Source organism: Epinephelus moara, chromosome 17, assembly GCF_006386435.1.
Source record: "Epinephelus moara isolate mb chromosome 17, YSFRI_EMoa_1.0, whole genome shotgun sequence".
NCBI lineage: Eukaryota > Metazoa > Chordata > Actinopteri > Perciformes > Serranidae > Epinephelus > Epinephelus moara.
The window spans coordinates 31,739,192-31,747,292 of record NC_065522.1 but is presented as its reverse complement, the minus strand read 5'-3'; positions in this window follow the sequence as shown (position 1 = coordinate 31,747,292).

Below are 8,101 nucleotides of genomic sequence, written 5' to 3'. Positions count from 1 at the left end.
AAAATTACTGAACTTAATACTTTTCATAATGCTTGTACTATGTTTTGTGTTGTTAATAAGCTCAACGAAAGACTTTGTGACCTGATTCCAGTTTCCTTTCCTCCGCATTCATATCAGACTAGGAAGAGACTTGCAAATGTCCCCATCTATACTTGTTTTTAAAAATAGACTAAGGAGGCATCTGTTGTTGAAATACTCTCAGTCATGATTTTGATAAGGTAATCTCTTTTTCCTACATGTAGCTTGGTGACGTGACCACTTGGACCTTGTTAGGATTAGGGCTTAGGTTAGCCTTAGGTTAGGGTATCTCTTGTATGTGTGTAAATGGGTGAGAGTGCTGTGTGTATATGTATGTGTATATATGTGAACATGTATTTTTCTGTTTTTGTTTTTTGNGAGCAGAGAAGACCACAAAAAAATAACTGTATTGATACAACACTTAGCTCCAGAGAAAAAAACAGCAGAAGTCAGGAGTGTGATTAAACAGAGACTGAAGGAAAGGTGGGGAAGCACTGGGAGGAAGAGAGGAAAGGACGGTGGTTTAGAATTGGCTTGATTTCTTTAACAAACATGGGATGAAGGCTATGAGCAATGAAAGAAGAAATTATCCCCAAAAAATAGCAAGAATGAGAAAAAAGAGAAAATTAAAAACAAGAAAATTTGTTAAGAAAAAACAAAACAAGGAAATGAGCTGGAAGGAGTGCTTATAAAAAAAAATAATTAAATTAAATTAAGAATTATAATAATTCTGTAACATAATTTTAAAATGTAAGAATAATGATGATTATGATTATAGTTTTCCTCATGCTTTTTTAAAAATGTAATGTATTTATTTATTTATTTGCAATATTTGGACATTTTTGTGATGTCACTCCAGGTTTTAAAGGGTTAACAGAATTCAAAGAGGATTCGGAGAAATGAGACGTACAAGAAGGAGAGAAGAAATAATAATATCAAGACGTGGATTTACTGTTCAAAATATGCAAACATAACACAGAGATGTGATCACTGAGGGTAAGAAGAGACAGTACAGCCTGTTATGTACTGTCAGAAATATGAAGATGAAAGAAAGCGACTGATTCAAAACCTGAAAAGATATTTTACAGAAGAACTCAGGGAATTAATCTGATTACTATTTATTATCTAAAACAAATTATTATGATTGAGAAGACATGAGTTTTTTGTTGTTTTTTCAAATCCACTTATTATTATAAACTGGATTATTAGACATTTCGGTCCACACTCCGCACCAGTAGGTGGCGGTAATGCCACATGACGTTGTTTGCTAACCGCCAATAAACCTCAAAGAAGACGCAGCAGAAAAAGGGAAGAGAAGAAGAAGAAGAATAGGAAGCGAATAGAGATCAGGAGCAGGAGGAGCAGTAGAGGAGCGGAATGGAGGAGGACAAGCAGAACCCGGAGCACCGGAGCAACAGGGTCCCCAGAAGACAAGCAGCAGGCTCGTCCTCTGATAGCAGCGATGTTGAGGTGAGTGTTGATGACGTCATGGATAAAAAGGGCTTGACAGCAGCCACACTAAAGACACGAGGAATAGTCTCGAGGCTCCGTGGATCATCCGCTCATTCTCTGGTTCCACATCACATCTGGAGAAAGGAAATGTAACAAAGCAAAAAGGTTTTTATGTCTCCGTGTTTCCTGTTTTCATCTTTAACTCACTCAGAGTAAAGAAACACTTGAGACGGTCTGTGTTGCAGGGTATTTTCCCGCGCAGTGTGTCGCGTGTTCTCGCGAGAGCTCGCAGAACAAACAATAGGCTCGCTGGAGATTTAAAGAAAATGAACAGCAGCAAGGATGAAATGAAAATGTAAGAGACTTAAACATGACTTTATACAGGTCTTTAAGGGACTGATTATTTTTTAGATCATATCTTAATGGACGATAAATAATTCTTCAGTTCATTTTTAAAGCAAAATATGGAGGGTTTACAGTTTTTCCATTTGCAATGGTGTATATGATATTTACCCATGATAAAAAATAAATGCTCAATAGTTTCGGGTTCTCTTGAACAAAATACACATAAGGATTTACTTGAAAATGAAATCTTTGTGGTAAAGTTTCAGCAGCTGGATAAACATTGTTTACAATTCTAAAGTGAACGTCTTTTACTTTTGGTGAAATTGGCCATTTAAGATAATGGAAACATTTATTAATTAAAATGTTCCCGTTATGGATTATTCTTACTTTTGAAAATCAGAAAACAATTTGCATTTCAAAACATTACCAATGACTTTGTTATTACATTTCTTATCACCAACATACACTTCACCAATCTTTATTTCAGGCAACTTAATAACCACATGTGAATATGTAAGAGTGCTTTGTGTCATGTGTTTCAAAGGAAGCGGAATGGCTTTACAAATTGGACTGAACTCTCTGACGGAGCATTTTAAATGAAACTTTTCTACAAATGAATCACATTGAATAAAATGGCCATGTTCATCCATCAAGTCAACAACATATAACACTTTTTTCTCATACCATTCTTTTTTAAACAAGGTTTTCTTACTAATTGTAATGGTTCTATTATTCCACAAGGTGGAGCCATGTGGTGTGAAATTATGGGTCTATATCATTTTCCAGTAATGCAGTACCTGTTTATGGAAATCTGACAACTTAATAGGCAGTTTTGAAATCTCCAAATCACATTTCAACTATGTTGAAGTCTCCACCCATTATCACTTGATCTGAAGTGTAGGTTATTTTCCAATCATTAACAAGTTTACCTAGTTCTGCAAACATGTCCCTGTCCGCAGCTTTATTATTCTGACCATAAATACACACTAAAATGTAACGTTTGTAATTTATCTCTACTACTACCATTAACCAATGACGTTATGTATCTGTTTTATTGTCAATTATCATGCCTGGAAACCTGTTAAATAATACCATTGCTCCAGCTGAATGAGAAGTTCCATGTGCAAAAAAAGCAGAATCGCCACACTGACCTTTCCAAAACTTTTCATCAGTTATAACAGAATGGGTCTCTTGTTAGAAAACACATTTTGATTTTTGTTCCTTGCAAAATAAAAAGATTGCCTTTCACTTAACGCTGTTTTTAACCCCCTAACATTCAAAGATAAAAAAGAACACACATAGGGTCTTCATAAAACATATAGATTCAAGATTCAAAGTGTTTATTTTCATATGCACAGTAAGGACACGCGTTTCCTTGCAGAATGAAATTCATTCTTTTCTGTCACCAATTAATGCTAAACAATATAAATCTGAATTATAAAATAGATCATTCACACTAATCATAATATAAATTCTGTGATACCCTGAAATGCATTATATTCTTAGACGGTTATTGTACTATGAAAATCTCATACCATGGCAGCCCTAATGTGCTTGGATTAATTTGCCACAGCAGTCATGATAATTTTGTTTAAATGGAAACTTAACTCCTGACATTAATTGCTGGTGTTCTTCACCACTGTTTTGGAAGAAGGAAATAATGGGAGCAACAGGGGGACCAGCTTTAAGAGTCATATTGTATTTCTGAATAAGTGCTGCACAGTGGATCTGATTTATGACAAATGGTTTATGTGGGTTATGAAAAGTAACTGATAAATATTTAAAGAAAATGAGAAAAGACCTTGGTGTGGCGGTTAGCCTGTACAGTCATGGGGGAGACATGAGCACAAGTCAAGAATCTCAGGTCCAACCCAAAACCACTAAACCACTAAATTATGGAGAGAAGTATCAGTGAGAGTCGCATTGATAAGTAGTATTGGTATCAATTCCTATCAAAAAGTCAAAACCTAAATAAAAACTATTCTGTAAGTTATTTATCATAACATTTGTTGGTGGTAATGCATTAGTCAGACATTGTGGGTTATGTTTCACAGACATGCTTTAAATGTTATTTATGGTTTTAGTTGGCTCACTGCACCGTGACAACTCATGAACTCTTTTTCTGGTTGTTGCTATAGGAACAGAGAGGAAGAGAGGAACTTATACGTCACCACCGTGACAAATCCTTCACAACATCTGGATCTTTAAAAATTCATCAAAGAGTTCAAACTGGAGAGAAACCATACAGCTGCGACCAATGTGAGAAAACATTTTTGCGCTGCAGTGCCCTCAAAGCCCATCAACACATTCACATTGAAGGGGAACTGTCCAGTTTTTTCCAAAGTGGGAAGGATTTCACAGAGTCAGGGACTTCAAAAAAACAAGACATTGACACAGCAGAGAAACTGTTTAGCTGTGATCAATGTGAGAAAGCTTTCACCACTCTACGAAGCTTAAAAAGTCACCACCGTGTTCACACTGCAGAGAAGTCGCACTGCTGTGACCAATGTGGGAAAACGTTTTCTCAACGCACGTCCCTTGAAACTCACGAAAGAATTCACACAGGAGAGAAACCGTACAGCTGTGATCAATGTGGCAAAGCTTTCACACAGTCATATCACTTGAAAGCCCATCAGCGCAATCACACAGGAGAGAAACCATACAGCTGTGATCAATGTGGCAAAGCTTTCACATGCTCAAGTAACTTGAAAACCCATCAACGCAGTCACACAGGAGAGAAGCCATACGGGTGCGACCAATGTGGGAAAAAGTTTTCTCAAATGGGAACCTTAATGTCTCATAAACGTATTCACGCAGGAGAGAAACAATACAGGTGTGGTCTATGTGGCAAAGCCTTTGCACTGTCATGGGACTTAAAAAAACACCAACGTATTCACACAGGAGAGAAACCGTACAGCTGTGATCAATGTGGCAAAGTGTTTGCACAGTCAGGGGTCTTAAAAAGCCACCAACGTATTCACACAGGAGAGAAACCGTACAGCTGTGATCAATGTGGCAAAGCCTTTGCACTGTCAGGAGCCTTAAAAAACCACCAACGTATTCACACAGGAGAGAAACCGTACTGGTGTGATCAATGTGGCAAAGCCTTTGCAGTGTCAGGAGCCTTAATATACCACCAACGTATTCACACAGGAGAGAAGCCGTACTGGTGTGACCAATGTGGAAGATTATTTGCCCGGTGCAGTCAATTGAGAACCCACCAATGCCGACATGCAGGAGAGAACCCGTACAGCTGTGACTAGTGTGAGAAAGCTTTTATTGAACGGTATGACCTAGAAATCCACCAACGTGTTCACACCAGAGAGAACCCGTCCTTATGTGACCAGTGTTGGTAGTGACATTAAAGCCCACCAATGTGTTTACCCTGCATTGTTGTTTAGATTCCCACTTTTACGCAGATGATACTCAGCTCTACATATCCATCAAGCCTGACACCTCTCATAAAGTGATTCATCTAGAACAGTGCACACAAGAAATCAAACAATGGATGTCGTCAAACTTCGTTCTCTTAAATACTGAAAAAACTGAAATGTTAATCCTAGGTCCAAAGCACATAAGAAACAAATTCTGCAATCTCACCTTAAACTTAGCTGGTTCTATCATTTCACAAAGCCCCCATGTTAGAAATCTCTGTATTTTATTCGATCCTAATCTCTCCTTTGAAGACCATATTAATAATATCACAAACACAGCATATTTTCACCTACGCAATATTGTCAAGATTCGTCCCATTCTCTCAATGACTGATGCAGAAACACTGGTTCACGCTTTTGTCTCATCCCGATTAGATTATTGCAATACATTCTTCTCCAGCTTACCAAATTCAACCATTAGGAAACTACAACTCGTTCAGAATACTGCTGCCAGGATATTAACCAGAACCAGAAAATTTGACCATGTCACGCTGGTTCTCATTTCATTACACTGGCTCCCTGTACACACTAGATCGGACTTCAAGATTCTACTTTTAACTTATAAAATATTACACAGACTTGCACTGTCCTACGTATCATCTCTACTTACTCCACATTTATCAATCAGGCCTCCACGATCCCATAATGTCATTCTCCTATCCATCCCCAAAATTAATAAATCATCTGCAGGTGGTAGAGCCTTCTCATACCGAGCCCTTCTCCTCTGGAACCGCCTTCCCATTCAAATCCGTGAAGCCCACACAGTCGATTCCTTCAAAAGTTTTTTTTTTTTGTCTTGTTTTTGTTCATTTTGTTCTACATAGCCATTCACTTGTTTTTATATATTTTATTTGTTGTGTTATTTGTAATTTGCTTATGTGTTTTTATGTACAGCCCATTGAGGCATTTCTTGTGATTTTGGGCTATAATAAATTTTGACTTGACTTGACTTGATTGTTTTGTACATTTTCAGGGCCAGGCAAACATCTTCCTACTGCTTCATCCCCATTCCCTGATAGCTGTGTTGATATCTTACTTCTGTCATTGATTATTTAAGGAAATGATTATGTCGTCGTTAAATTTAATACCATGTCCTTCAGTAACAGAGGTTTCCTGTACCGACTTTAATCTCTCCTGAATTGATCATCTTGTCGATAGCGCCGTAGGCTCGCTGCGAACAACACTCGACTCTGTAGCTCCTCTTAAAAAGAAGTTAACAAAGCAACGAAAGTTCACTCCTTGGTATAACTCTCAAACCCATAAGTTAAAACAAATATCGCGAAAATTTGAAAGGAATTGGCGATTAACCAAACTGGAAGAATCTCGTTTAATCTGGGCAGATAGTCTCAAAATTTATAAGAGGGGCCTCCGTAATGCCAGAGCAAACTATTACTCAGCATTAATAGAAGACAATAAGAGCAACCCCAGGTTTCTGTTCAGCACTGTAGCCAGGCTGACTGAGAGTCACAGCTCTATTGAGCCTTGTATTCCTTTAGCCCTTAGCAGTAATGATTTTATGAGCTTTTTTAATGACAAAATTCTAACTATTAGAGGCAAAATTTATTACCTCCTGTCCTCAGATAGTACCTATCTAACCTCAAACACAGCTGTAGGACCTAATATATATTTAGATTGCTCCTCCCAGATTTCTCTTCAAGAATTGACCGCAGTGATTTCTTCATCTAAATCATCAACGTGTCTCTTNATCAAATTCTGCTACAGAGACTGGAACACTTAATTGGCCTAAAAGGTTCTGCACTAAGCTGGTTTAAATCTTATTTATCTGATCATTTTCAGTTTGTTCCCGTTCATGATGAGTCATCCTTACGTACTAAAGTTTTTTTTTTTTTTTGAAGATATTTTTTGGGGCATTTTTAGCCTTTATTTGACAGGACAGACAAGCGTGAAGGGGGGAGGGAGGGAGGGAGGGAGGGATATGCAGCAAAGGGCCATAGGCTGGAGTCGAACCCGGGCTGCTGTGGCAACAGCCTTGTACATGGGGTGCCTGCTCTACCACTAAGCCACTGACACCCACTTACGTACTAAAGTTTGTTTTGGAGTTCTGCAAGGTTCTGTGCTCGGACCAATCCTATTTACTCTATATATGCTTCCTTTAGTTAACATCATTATAAATCACTCTGTAGGAGCGTTGGTAGCGTAGTGGATAGTGTTGGCGCCCCATGTACAGAGGCATTGCCTTGCTACAGTGGCTGCAGGTTCGAATCTGCCTCGCGGTCCTTTGCTGCATGTCAGTCCCCACTCTCTCTCTGTCTCCCCATTTCACACTCTGTCCTGTCATTAAAGGCAAAAAGCCCACAAAACAATCTTTAAAAAAAAGAAATCACTGTAAATTTTCATTGTTATGCGGATGATACTCAGTTGTATTTATCTATGAAGCCAGAAGAAAGTAATCAATTAACTAAACTCCATAACTGCCTTAAAGACATAAAAACCTGGATGAGCACCAATTTCCTGATGTTAAGTTCAGACAAAACTGAAGTTATTGTTCTTGGCCACAAACAACTCAGAGACTCTTTATCTGATGACATAGTTTCTCTAGATGGCATTGCTCTGGCCTCTAGCACTACCGTAAGAAACCTCAGAGTAATATTTGATCAAGATTTGTCTTTTAATTCTCATTTAAAACAAACCTCACGGACTGCATTTTTTTATCTGTGTAATATTGCAAAAATTAGGCCTATCCTGACCCGAAAAGATGCAGAAAAATTGGTCCACGCTTTTGTTACCTCTAGGCTGGATTACTGTAACTCTCTATTATCTGGTATTTCTAGTAAGTCCTTAAAAACTCTCCAGCTAATTCAGAATGCAGCAGCACGTGTACTAACAGGAAC